Below are 14,501 nucleotides of genomic sequence, written 5' to 3'. Positions count from 1 at the left end.
CGCTGCTTTCTCAAAAGACAACCCACTGGAGGTGTGTCCAACCTCCTGCCAGAGTAATAGACAATTCGCCATTGTCCACGCTCCACGGGGACCCTTCAGGGAACGCCAGCCCCAAGTGCAGGTGCAGGGGTAGGCGAGGGTGGGTCCTGCCATTGCTACCTGGGCCCCTGCCAGAGAGGAATTCTCATGATAATGGGCGTAAACCACACTTCTGCAGCTGCACCACTTTGCAGACCGGTGTTTGTCCCACCACTCATCCCCCTGCCCTGTGCCAGGCTCTTTATTATAAAACAAGGATGTCTTGTATTGACAGTGGAAGGGAAGAAAAGTGGGGAATGGATGGCATGGGACGAAACTGTCCCCCACTGAACAGTTTTCTTTAACTTGGAGTACAAATTCATGCGGGGAAGATATAAAGGTTTGGGGAACCAAATTCTGTGAATGCCAGTGAGCACGGGGCTGGAAGCTTGTGGTGCCCCACTGGTCCTCGATCACAGGATGTGGCTGAACCACAGAGGTGAGAGAAGCTGACCTGAAGCCCCCAAAATTAAGTGAGTGTGTGAACTTGGGCAAGGCATTTATTCTCTTTTGGCCTCCGTTTCTTCATCTTCGAAACAGGGATCGTATCCTGGGCCTGCTCAGCTCAAGGGGCCATTGTTGGGACTGAAGGAGATGGTGGCTCAGCACATGTCCCGGGAGAAACAACGCTTCCCGTGGATGTGGGAGGCTGAGAGGACGAGGCGCTAACCACCAGCACCAGCTGACATCTGGTGTCAGGGGCAAAGATGGTCGGTTTCAGGTTCACCCTCTGAATATGAAGGCATGGTCCTGCCCACCTCAGTGTCTGTAATAATTTGTCAAATGGGGCATCGTTTGACCTCTAAGATAACCAGACTTCTCAGGAGGGCAGGATGCCTGAAATGAAGTCTTGACTTAAGCAGAGTTGAAAATAGGTTCCAACTCCTGGTTTTGTTCTGGAATGAAAGAAAGGTTTGATTCCCATTATAACTAGTTTATCAAGTGAGATTTGACTTGTTGGGGAAGATGGGGACACGGAGACAACTTTAAATCAGTTCAAATTCCAATAGATGGCAGACACTTGGGTTAAGTTAAGCTTCCAAGCAGGAGGATTGTTTGCCCTGGTTTAAGTTTAGGGTGTGTTACATTTGGGGTTCCCTGGCCTTTTGTAATGGGGTTTGGCTGAGCAAGTGACATTCGTCACACTGTGCTTTTCCAGTATGTTTGCAAGTCACTATCCATTTGGTAGATGACATTCAGATTTGGCTATGACTACTAAGGGAATAAGCTGCAGAACTACTTACCCAGACACACAGAGGGAGCACCCACCCTCTGCTTCATTCATTCACTCACCCATTCATTCATTCACAAACATTTATTAAGCTCCCACTGTGACAGCATTCTCCCTAATGCTAGGAAAATGAAAGTAAGACTTAGTATCTGATCTCAAGAAGCACATGGTCAGGTGAGGAACAAGCCTGTAGAGAAATACGTTACAATGTAGCATGTCGAGAGTGATGGTCAGAGACTTCCCTGGTGGCCCAGTGGTAAAGAATCCACCTTGCTATGCAGAGGACACGGGTTAGATCCCTGGCCAGGGAACTAAGATCGCACATGCCGCGGGGCAACTAAACCCACGTGCCACAACTACTGAGCTTGCGTGCCTCAACGACAGAGCCCATATGCCGCAAACTACAGAGCCCACACGCTCTGGAACCCACACGCCACAACTACACAGCCCATGCACCCTGGAGCCTGTGTGCCACAACTAGACAGAAGCCAGCGCACCACAACAAAGAGTCCGTGTGACACAACGAAAGCTCCTACATGCCTCAACAAAGCCCTCACATGCTGCAACTAAGACCCAATGCAGCCAAAATTAAATTAAGTAAATAAATAAATAGTAAATCTTTAATCTTTTTTTTTTTTTTTTTTTTTGTGGTACGCAGGCCTCTCACAGTTGTGCCTTCTCCCATTGCGGAGCACAGGCTCCGGACACGCAGGCTCAGCAGCCATGGCTCACGGGCCCAGCCGCTCCGCGGCATGTGGGATCTTCCCAAACCGGGGCACGAACCCGTGTCCCCTGCATCAGCAGGCAGACTCTCAACCACTGCGCCACCAGGGAAGCCCAGTAAATCTTTAAAAAAAAAAAAAAAAACAGTGATGGTCTAGGCCTATGCATGGAGCAGGACAAAGAATCGAAGCAGCGGTGCAGTCCAGAAAGTCTTCATGGAGGAGGTGGCCTCTCGTCTGTACTTTGAAAGATGAGCAGAGGTTCACCAGCTAAAGACACTTACTACATTCTGATTCTTACATATTTACCAGTGCGAGTGTTTATTTCTACACAAGCATGTGTGTGCGAGTGAGCACACATGCAACATAGAATATCCACACAATAAGGTGGGACTTGGTCCGTTCACTGCTACATCCCCAGAACCTAGAACGATGAATGGCAGGTATTTGTCAAATGAATGATAGAAGGACATATTCTAGTCAAAGAGCACAGCATGTTCAAAGTGCGGAACCAAGTTAAAAAGGACAAAGAAGACGGTTTCCATTGATGATGGAAGAGAAATCCTGTAGGCTGGCTCAGGAATGGGTAGCTGCTCAAACCAGCGGGCAGAGGGTTTACAAAGGAGGAAGTCACCTGACAAGAAATGTAGGGGACGTAGCTGAGGCTTTCAAAGGGCCATATTTTTAAGAAGGGTTCAGATTCCCCACCCCACCCCCACACATACTCGATTTTTGCACTAAATTTGCCTGGAAATTGGCAGGCAGAGAAGGCTGGCACCAGCCATAGGGCAAGTGCATTAACCAGACAGTGAGAAAAACAAAGCAGAGAAAGGACTGTTGACACCAGTTGAATATTTAAGAACAAAGCCAACATGTGCGGAGCTGTTACAGGGTGCTGGGTTTTGTCCTAAGTGATTTTTCTGCACTAACTCATTTGTCCACCTGTGAAATCTATGAGGTAAAGTGTTATTATTATCATCTCCATTATTACCGATGAGGCAGCTGAGGCACAAGTTAAGAAACCGGCCCAAGGTCACCCAGCCAATAGGTTGGTGGTATTTCTTTACTGAGGCATCTGAATGGAAAGCTCTGTTCTAGCCACCTGAGCAGAAGTGCTGTGTCACACAAAGCTGGCTGTGCTTCCCCAGGGAAGTTTGGCACAAGGCTTGCTCATGCCAGGGACGCAATCGATTGTGGTTTCCCTTGACCTGAAGAAAATCCTGTGATAAAAAAAATTCACCATGAAATAATGCCATTTGCAGCAACATGGATGGACCTAGAGATTGTCATACTGAGTGAAGTAAGTCAGACAAATATATGATATCGCTTATATGTGCAATCTAATAAAAGGGAACAAATCAACTTCTTTACAAAACAGAAATAGAGTCACGGATGTAGAAAACAAACTTATGGTTACTGGGGGTAAGGGAGGGGGAGGGATAGATTGGGAGATTGGGATTGACATATACACACTACTATATATAAAACAGATGACTAATAAGGACCTACTATATAGCACAGGGAACTCTACCCAATACCCTGTAATGGCCTATATGGGAAAAGAATCCAAAAAAGAGTGGATATATGTATATGTATAACTGATTCACTTTGCTGTACACCCAAAATTAACACAACATTGTAAATCAACTATACTCCAATAAAAATTAAAAACAAAAAAGTAAATTTTTAAAAATTAAAAAAATTTTTTTTTTCTCTGCCAAAGGAAATATGAGGAAAAAGAAAATTCACCACCTGCAGCCCTGGTCTGGCTTCCTGATCTTGGAAAGCGCTTCCATCCTTCCCTCCTCTCACAAAGGACTCAAGGAAATGTGTCCTAAAATGTGATGAACAGTCACCAAGGGACGTTAACAAACTAGGAGAAACTTTCACCCTTGCCGGGAGTTGAAAAACACAAATTAGAATTAGATAGTCTTTTCACCTGTCAAATTAGAAAAGATTTTTTTAAATGATAACATCTAATGCTGGCAGGTGTGGAGTAAAACAGGCATTTTTACATCCTGCTGGTAACAGTGCACATTGATTGTACTTCTCTGGAAAACAGTTTGGCCATGTCCAGTCAATTCTTGCTATTCCCTGTAGTTACGTTTTATGAAGTCACCGCGAACACAGAATTACAGTGAATACTGAACCGTAGTTCCTAGGGGGAATACAGGGTTAGGTTACTGGGAGCCTCTGGTCACAACACTTTTGTCAACCAATCGATACGTACCTTGTTTTACATGTGTCTCCATTTAAAAACACCACTTCAATATACTATATATTGTTGATTCGTTAATATTGGACTCACAGCCAACAGCACTATAAGCCAGGCCTGAATGAGGCTCACCAAACACACGTATTCTCTGTGTAAAGCACATCACAGCCTTCCCGTGCTTACAAACACTAGACAGCACTCTAGCACAACACGTGGGGGACATTTTAAACAGCAAAGTCACCAACAGAAAGCACAGAAAATGCAAAGAGCATGGCCCTGAGAAGACCATGTGAAGGACACTATAGTGTAAGGGAAATGAGGAGGCAGAACATCTCAGCTGGAAACGTGCATGATGGAGACTCAAATTTTTCCACTCTGCGCATGTCAGCAAATGACTGTAAAAGCCCAGCGAGCATTGATTTCGAAGTTGCAAATCAATCTTAGCAAGTAGGTGAATTTGCAAATCTGCGAAAAATAAGGATCCACAGTATCTATTAAGAACCTAAAAAGCTCAGCTGCCTTGAAAAGGACACAGGTGACACAAATACAGACTTGATTTCACAAGTGCCTTCTGACCTGATCCTATTGCAGCTGAAAAAGATCCCTCTGAAACAGAGTCGGGGCCTGACTGGTAAGTACCGTGCATTTCAGGCTGAGAACTGCAGTAAGGAGAATTAAAGGCCCCCCACTTGGATTTGGGGAGGGGGAGCATCACAAAGCCAGGCACAGGCTCCTCTGCCTCCTCACAGACTCTAGGCTCTGTCCTCAGGGAAAAGTTCCCACTAAGGACCAAGCCCTTCTCAAGTCTGTGCCAAACCCATGGTCCTTGTAATGGCCTGGAGATCAAGGCCCCTTCTCCCATTCTGACTTACCTCCTGCCCCCTCTCACTTTGACTTGTTTCTGTCCCACTGGTCTCCTTGCTGTTTACTTGAACGCACCAGGCAGGGTATGATCCCACCTCAGGGCCTTTGCACTTGCTGTCTGCCCCCCCTAGAACTCTTTCTCCCGAGAGTCAATTGGGTCTTTCCCTCACCTCTTTCCTCTCTGCTCAGTGGAGCTTTCTCTGCCTGCCCCCACCCATCTCTCCACTCTCTCTCCCCTGTTTTATTTGTCTTCATAGCTGTTATCATCTGACTTATTCATTTCACTTGTTCATTTATTGTTATCTCTCCCCACAAAAGCTGAGGAAAGGGGGTTTTATCTTTTTTTTTAACCCCATATTCCTAAAAGAAGGCCTAGCACATACTAGGCACTCAATAAATATTTGTTGATCAAACGAATGAAATGAATGTCAGATACTAGTAGTATAGTAATAGGAATTAACATTTTTGCACCACTCACCGTACTTGGGTGCTTTACACGTTTCTTCATTGGTTTCTCAAAGCTTTAACAGGTGAGCACTCTTTTGCCCATTTTATAAGTGGAAGCACCAAAGCACAGGGAGATAATACACTTCAATTAAGATCAACCAGTTATTGAGATTGGGCTGCAATAAAGGCCAGATTTTTCTAATTCTACAGCTTCTACACCAATGTTTTTCAAACTATCTGTGGTGAAGGACCAGTTGGGTGTTTTTTTTCTCAGTCCATCCCAGACTGATAATAGAAAAATAAAGTGGAAAATAGTATAAGATACCCTCTGCACTTGGATGGCACAGCAATATTAAAGTTTTAAACACTTGCAGTGTTTGTATTTATCTCACCACAGACTGGTAGAAACAGTTCCACCCAGACGGTACTGAGCAGCTCTGCACGTACACCTAAAGAACCAAATAGTCCTGAGTTTCCAGGTGGCCTGGGGACTGGGGCTGAGACTCCATGAGAAAAGTTCGTAATCCCTTTCCCATGTAGGGAACCTGAAAATTTCACAAATCAACCTTCCTTCATTTGACCCCTGCAGTTCTGTGAGGTGGGAAGTAGCTTTTCTCATCCTCAAGATTCAGGTAAGAAGACCTGCTTTTCCCTCTGCCCAGAAGGCCCCTTCCCTGGGCTCTTCCCTCATCAGCCTTGGCGTCTCGGCTCAGCATCACTTCCTTAGAGCGCCCCCTGGCCAGCCACCCCCCCAGCCGCCCCCCCCCCCCGCCCCGCCAGATACCACCTCTGACCCGCTCTGTTAACACACCCTATTTATTTCCAGCACGGCACTCATCACTACCAGAAATTGTCTTTCTTTTTCCTACGTGTTTACTTGTCTACTTTCCCTCTTCCCTCTTCATGAAACTCCAGGAGGGCAGAAACCTCCTCAGTTCATCGGTCTCTCCCTAGTACCTGGCACAGAGTCAGGCTCCCTGAAAGATGTGTTGAAGGAACGCAGTAAAAAAAAAACAGAGTGGTTAACTAGCTTACCTAAGGTCAAAATCAAGCAAGTGTAGGAGCTGGAAAGCAAATCCATTCAGTCGTTCATCAGATAATGTTTCCGCGCATCCTCCTGAGTCAGCCATCGGGCTGTGCGCTGGGGTCGCGGTGGTGGGCAAGAGACGCAAGGTCTCTGTCCTACGGGGGCTCACAGGGCTCAATTTCCAAACGCGGTGCTTCTCCTCCCTGCCTTTCTGGCCCTTTCTAGTTTCTTTCACCTGTACGTGCTTTTCTGCCTGCAAACACTTCGTCAAGTGTTATCGTGTAAGCAGGGAACTTTTTTACACCTGTTTTTGCCAGAAAAAATACATTTGAATTGGAAATAAACAGTGAGTAATTCTTTAGGATAGTATGTCCCATGCAATTACAGGCATACTTATTCTGAGAAATTATTCATTGTTTATCTGAAATTCAAATGTAACTGGATGTTCTGGGGTTTTCCTTCTTTTCTTCCTCTAAATCTGGTAACATGACACATTTTACAGATGAGGAAACTGAGGCTCAGTGAGAACAACTGACGTAAGTGACTGGCCACAAGGGCACACAGCCAGTGGGAGAACCAGAACTCGCCTTATCTGCTGTCCAACAATTAGCTACGTCCTCATCCTCTCTCAGAGACCCTGTGCTTCTGCGCCCAAGCCAATCCCTGCATAGCTGTCTAAACCCACACACTGTGAAGGTGATCTTGCAGTTGAGATGTCTCCTTGGCCTCCAGCAAGTTTCTATGTCTATATGTAATCATTTTTAGTAAATCTTTTTCTGATTACAAACATACAGACGGGCAACATGTTTACACAATTTAATACTGCACACCAATGAAAAAGAACTGACTTCTGCTACACAAAACAACAGAACAGATTGGTGAGTTTTTATGTATTTATACACATCAGCTTAAAGAAATAATATTGAACAATAATCCAGACACAAAAGAAGACATCCTGTATGATTCCATATATATATAAAGTAAAAACTTAGGCAAAACTAATCCATGGTGATAGAAGAGTCGTTCCTAGCAGGAGAGGGGTTACTGGGAAGGGACCCAAAGGAACGTTGGGGGCTTGGGTAATGTATATCTTGATCTGGGTGGAGATTACTTATGTATATAAATATGTAAATCCAAGCTGTTTGCTTACAATTTACATATTTTCCCTTTGTAGGTTATACTTCAATGAAAAAGGAAATACAAACAAGAAAGTTAATAGATGCCCATTGTAAAAACTGAATGAAGTACAAACAAGTATGAAAAAAACAAAACCAAACCATCTGTATTCCCACCACTGGGAGAGATCACCACTAACATCTTAGAGCATATCCTACCAGATCTTTTCCCAGTAGCATTTCCTAAGAAAGGAATTTGGGACCTAAAACCAATCACTGGAGGTGCTAATTTATTTAGCAGCCTGAATTTCCTGGACATGTCTTTCACTTACCCAGAAAGCCGTGAATCGAGTAGATTTAATTTGACCATTTTAGAAGAGCATGGAACAATTAACAGCAAATAAATGGAATTAAAATCAAATTGAATACAGCCTTTCAATGATATGACTTAGAATCTGATTTTAAATACAGTAATGAATATAAAATGAAAGCTTAGCATGTGGAAGGCTAAAGGGCTCTTGAGCGTCCTGTGACCCAGAATGTCACCTACTGGTCACAGTCTGTAATAACATCCCACCACACCATTATCTAAATGTATGGCCTTCCTACTGAGAAGCCTCAAAATAATACCTCTTTTTTTTTCTATGAGTTTATATATCTCTCCCAAGAGCTTCCCAGACACATTTGCTTCCATAGTGAATTGCACAGGTCCTAGCATGTAACAGTTTGTTGAATGAATGAACGAAAGGATGGATAGACGGTTGGATGGTGGATGGATGGATAAACAGATGGACATTATTGTGCGTTGTTGTGAAATGAGGAAATAATCTCTGCCCTACCCAGCTCACAGGAGTTTTTTGGTTTATTTTGTTTTTAATAAAAATGATTTGATGCACAGAGTGAAACGATTACCATAGTCAAGCTAATTAACATATCATCTCACAGTTACCTGTTTGTGATGAGAACACCTGAATTCTATTCTCTTAGCATATCTCCAGTATTCAACACAGCACTGTTAGACTAGCCATCGTGGTCTCTAGACTTATTCATCCCACGTAACTGCAACCTTGTACCCTTTGACCAGTGTCTCCCAATTCCCCCCACCTCCGCATCCCCAGTAACCACCGTTCTACTCTCTCTGTGCTCAACTATTTTAGATTCCACATATAAGTAGGAGAATGCAATTTGTTTCTTTCCTCAGAGGCTTTTTTGGGAGAGTGAATAAGACAGCCCTTGGGGGAGGCCAGATGAATGTGAGGGATTTTTATGACAACCCAACGCCAGGGGGTGGAGGAGTCCAGTGGTGACCAGAGTGAGCAGTGAGGCTGCAGAGACAGGTACTGCGTGAAAAACAGGAAGCTCAAAGAAATGTGAAATGTCTCGAACCAGATACTCCACAGGCACCTGACAGCTTTTAGCTATTCTCCCTTTCCTCCTCCTCCTTGCAGCCCAGTTCACAAATCCCTGCACAGGACCCGAGGGGCTAAGAGCAGAGATTTGCTCTTTTGGGGGCTGACTCAGAGGGTAGGTAACGTTCAATGTTTGTCTGCTGTCAGTTTTTGAAACAGGCCAGGGTCACTGTGCTTGCGGACGTGAGCTGGCCCGTCAAAGCCCTCCCTGAGTTAAGAAAAGTGGTTTCTGAGCCACTGTCAGGCTGCCTGATGGCAAGGTGCCCATCTGAGCGTGTCCACTGTGACAGCGCTTGACAAGCATCACGCCGGCCTTGCTTTTAGATGCCGCCCAGCGGGGGCTCTGGTCTGCAGAAAGGCAGCCTGATGCAATTGAAAGAGTACGGACAAGAGGTCAGAAGACTGGGCTCAGCCACCTACCACTTAGGTGACCTTGAGCAAGTCTGCTTGCCCTTGCCGGTATATAAAAAGTCTCATTAGGACAGTGTAACAAGATAATGCCTGGGAAAACACTGTAATCTAAAGCACTGGACCCAGGTTAAGGTGTGGCTATTAATAAAACCCTAGATGAACATCATGCCTGAGTGACCTGCATGAGCTCAAACTACAAGTTGTGTCACCTGCATTGATCTGGGCCTGGCTGCTGCTTATGGAATCCAATCCTGTTTCAGCGGCTACATCACAATTATGGCCCACTAACACCTACCCCCTATTGGCTTTTTGTATATGGGCTGCGCCCCTTGGAGCACCATCCACTCCTTATGTGGGAGATTTTTTGAAACTAAGTGTAAACTTTGTGTTACACATACACTAGGTAAATTTAATCTTATTGCTCTGGTCTACCTATATAAGCTATTAAAATATTTTTAATACTGCTTCGGCTACCTATCTCCCTGCTGACTTGGTGAGAGCCATACATTTCAACAGTGTACAATCCATGCATTTGTTCATTCAATACACATTTACTGAGCACCTGCTATTCTCTAGACACTGTGTTAGGAACCAGGAGATTCAGAGGGTATATCCGATGGAGGGTAGCAAATGCCATAGTAGAGGCTAAGAGAGTAGGGCATTCCTATTGCTGTCAGCAGCATGGGAAGTTTTCTCAGTTCAGGAGATGTGGCGGAGGCCACTAGCCACTCGCCTCTTCTTTCTGAGCAAACCACTGGACTATATTTTCCAGCCCTGACAATTTGTGGTGCTTCTGCATTAATGACCATATCTTCCTAGGCAGATGAAGAGATGAAGTCCACTGCGACAGGCTTCTAATGGTTTCTTAGAAACTGCAGGTGGCAACAGCTAGCCTGCTTTTATCTGTCTAACCTCTTCACCCCATCCTCATCCCCTCATCACACACACATTCATTCCACAAATATCGGTAGAGTTCCTACAATGGGCCAGCACTATGTTGGGCACTGCTGCATTCTCTTAAATCCTCTCTGAGTTCAAAAATCTCCACTTTGGGGAGCAGGTGCCTTCTCCATGTGGGTGGATCCCCTTCCTTAGCCCTTTCATCCCAGCCAAAATCAAGGTCTGAGCCTCTGCATCCTCACACCCCCAGCTTGGTATGGCCAGGCTCTGTGTAAATGTGCCAAGAAAGGAAGGAAGGGAGGAAGGGAGGGAGGGAGGGAGGGGAGTCAAGGCACTTCTGTCTTCTTGGTCTCTTCATTAGCAGAGCACTGTAGTGAGTAAAACTTGGATGCAGATACAGATCCAGACTTGAGTCCCAGATCTGCGACCAACAAACGTTGTGACTTTAGCAATGGCCTGTAAAACAAGCTGAATAACCCAGAAGACCTTTGAGTTCCCACTCAACTCTAATATTCTGATTCTTTCTATGCTAATCCTGAATTCCTGGATGAATGCTCCTCTCTCTTCTAATCTAGCTTTACAGAGGAATAAAAAAGTTTCCCCAAAGAGGCAGAAGAGAGGGAAGAGTTTCACCAACTTTCCTTATAATGAAATATCTGCTGGCAATAAGCAGTCTGAAGCTAAAAAACAAATGCTAAGTGTTATAACTGCAGAATATCCTAAAATTCTTCCTTGCCCGTAACCTGATTTCTTTTAGGCTCAGCCTAATTCTGTCCAGACTCAGGCTCCATGTTAATTGCCAAGACCGGCTTGAATTATTCATGGAATTTCTACACTGGAATGGTTTGCGAGATGTTCTTTGCAGATGTATTCATCCTTTCACGGCTGCAGGAACTCAATAATGAGCTGTTTGGATTGGGGAGTTCCTTCACTTTCTTGGGCCTCTGTTTCTTCACCTGTAAACTAGGGAGGCAGTTCCCCCCAGCTCGAGAATGTCTTTGGTTCTGTGGTTGCAGGTGCCTCAGCCAGAGATTCCACATGCAGCTCACAAGCAGCAGCAAACCACAGAGACAGAAAAAAAAAAAAAAGAAGGTTGCCATCCGACGATTAAATGCAAAAGGAATTATGCAATTAGCAAAGGACGTTGATCACACAACATGGGAGTCTAATTGCAGCACATGCAAATGTTTGCTAAGTTAGATAAATATGGGTTTGCAGTCACTCTGGTGCACAGATTGAGTGGTAAAATTAAGGAAAATATAAAAGTTAATTAGGAGATGGGAGTGATAAACATAGTGTATGTGCACTAGGCCCATTAGGATTATTAACCAAGTAATCAGCACACACCAAAAGTGTTATAGGAGTCCCAGGCCCATAGTTGGACTACCGTGTACTGGTTACCATGTGTCACAGGACATGGAAAACATGCTTCATTTTTACATAGCACCTGTCACCTGTCACCTGTCACCTAGGGAACCCCAGCACTCAGGTCCATTGGCTCATCAATATGCCCAATGCACATGGCCAAGGTGGGCCAGGCTTCGTGTGCTGGCTCAAAGAAAAGCTGTATCCTATTGGTTCTCAGACTCTCCTGAACCTGCCGCCAAGTCGTAAATCTATAAGCCCATGAAGCAGCTCTCACAAGATGTGCATATCAGCCTGCTGGGACCTTTCAGGGATGGGTAAACAGTCCTAGAGAGGCAGCCACAGTGAGAGCCCACGTTCTAGAGGCAGACAGCTTGGCTTTGAATCCTGCGTCCTTCACTAATTCTTTGACAAACTGGCTCAGTTCACTGTGTCCTGGTTTCCTCATGTCTGTCATGGGTACAATAATATCACCTACCTCTTGGGGTAGCTGCAAGGATTAGAGGAGTTATGACCGATAACAGAACACTGTCTGGCACATAATAGACACTCAATAAGTGCCTTGTTTCTTACCCTCTGGTTTCCCCTACTCATTAGATCATCCATTCAACCAAGTAAGGGCCCCGTGGGGTGAGGCATTATGCTAATGATAATGACCATGGGGGTGGAGGTGGGGTGGGAGACATACACACACGGGCTCCGCCCTCACTTCGGGATTAGGGAGGAAATGTTGGCACACAGATAACTGCAGTGAAGCCACACATGAGGTGCACTGCTGAAGTGTTATGAAATGCTCGAGGGTGCATCATTCCTGCAAGGCAGCTGGAGAAAGCTTCACTGAAGACAGGCCACTTTGAGGTAGGCCGTGATGAGATTTTAACAGATGGTAGGCTGGGTGGAAAAATGTGTAACATTCTAGGCAGAGGATATGTCATGGGCAAAGATGCCGAAGTCAGGAAACTCAAGGCAACATCAAGTCATTGCAGGAAGTGATGGGTAAGGCTGGGAAGGAGCTCTGAGGTCAATCGTGGCAGGGGTGGGGCGGGGAGGTCTTGATATCAAGCCCTGAGTATCAACCTCGTCCTGTGAGCCATAAAGAGTCCTTGGGACATTTTAAATAAAACATTTTAGGACAAAGCAGTGTTAAAGGAAGATGAACCTGGCAAGGGGAGCAGAAAGGATAGAAAAGGGAAAGGCTGGTGACAATGGGAGCTGGGAGGCTACTGCAATAGTCCAAGTGCACAGTAATGAGGATACGTATGAAAAGAAATGCAAGGGAAGGACAAATTGACAGGACTCAGTGACCAAGAGGATGTGCAAAGCACAGACAGAAAGGAGGAGATAAGAGAAGGTTTTGAACTTGGGGAGCATGGACAGAAAAGGAGGCTTGCTAGTCAAGCCAGGATTCTGATTCCTAGTTCCCCAGCATATTATACCAGTGAAGCTCTACCAGTGGGAAGCAGCATAGAGTAGAAGTTCTGAACATGGTCTTGAGAGCCCACATCCCTGCCCTGCTGCTTGCTAGCTGTGTTACCCTCAGCCAATCACCTCCCAGAGCTTTCCTCATTTGCAAAATAGGGATAAGAGCAACCTACCTCTCAGGTACACGGTGAAGACTAAATGAGATAATGTGCCGATAGCGTGAAGCACCTAGAAAGTGTCTGCCCCCCTGGGGACCGCTCAGTAAATGCTGAAAAAAACAAAACCAGGGCCTCAAAGTAGAGACTATCCAAAAAAAAAAAAAAAAAAAAGCCCTAAGTAACTCTGCACTAAAATTCCCCTGAACATGGTTTGTTCATGCTTTGAGTATTCAGAAGCTCTTTCCAGAACTTGCAGAAACACCAGTACACTATCACTGTGCTGTAGTCCCGCAGAAGCACTGGTTGGTACATATTCGGGTCAGAATAAAGATAAACCTAGCTCACTGTACTGATTTGGAGGCGGAAGGAGAGAAAGCAGTGAGCAACAATCCCAGATCCTGCTGATGGAGTCAGACCATGAATTTGGGTAACTTTCTCCCGTTTTCATCAAGGACCTCACCATTTCCTTCTCTTGCCTCTCAGGCAATGCCAGCTTTGACACGCTATTTCTGATGTCCTGTGACAAAGGTTATAGAGATGATCCCAGGGGCTGCTGACCAGTCAGTGGGCATGTATGGACTTCCAAAGCCTGCTGAGACACAGCTGCAGGAACATCCCTGGGCGCGGGGCCAGTGGTGGGAGGCAGGCCTGTCTGAAATGCTTGGTCACACCTGGAGAGCCGCAGAACCAAAGGCAAGGGCGCCAGTAAACCATCCCAGCTCTTGGGGCACTGTTATTCATTCAACAAAAATTCAACATGCAAAAGCAAACTGGTTCTACCAAATGGGCCACTGGAGTTTGGAAATTCTAGACCTGAATCTTGGCCTGATCCGTTTCATCACAGAGCTGTGAGCTCTGCTCACAGCTAACGTCTTCCTGCAAGCAAAACTGCTCTTCAACCAAACTGCGGTTCGTTTTCCAAAATACCTGGAACCCTCTGAGACAACCTTTCCAGGTCCAGAAAGACAAAAAGACAGCGAGCTGTGAAGTGGGGGATTGACCCCACTCTGTCAGACTTCAAAGCCTGTGCTTTTTCCAATTTCCAAGGGAAGCCTAACACCAGCATAAAATTATACAATGTTGGGAGATTTAAGTAATTAAGTCTGCTCTCCCTGTATCACAGGGGAGATAACTACA

This window comes from Delphinus delphis, chromosome 8, assembly GCF_949987515.2.
Source record: "Delphinus delphis chromosome 8, mDelDel1.2, whole genome shotgun sequence".
Classification (NCBI taxonomy): domain Eukaryota; kingdom Metazoa; phylum Chordata; class Mammalia; order Artiodactyla; family Delphinidae; genus Delphinus; species Delphinus delphis.
This window is presented reverse-complemented; position numbering follows the sequence as displayed.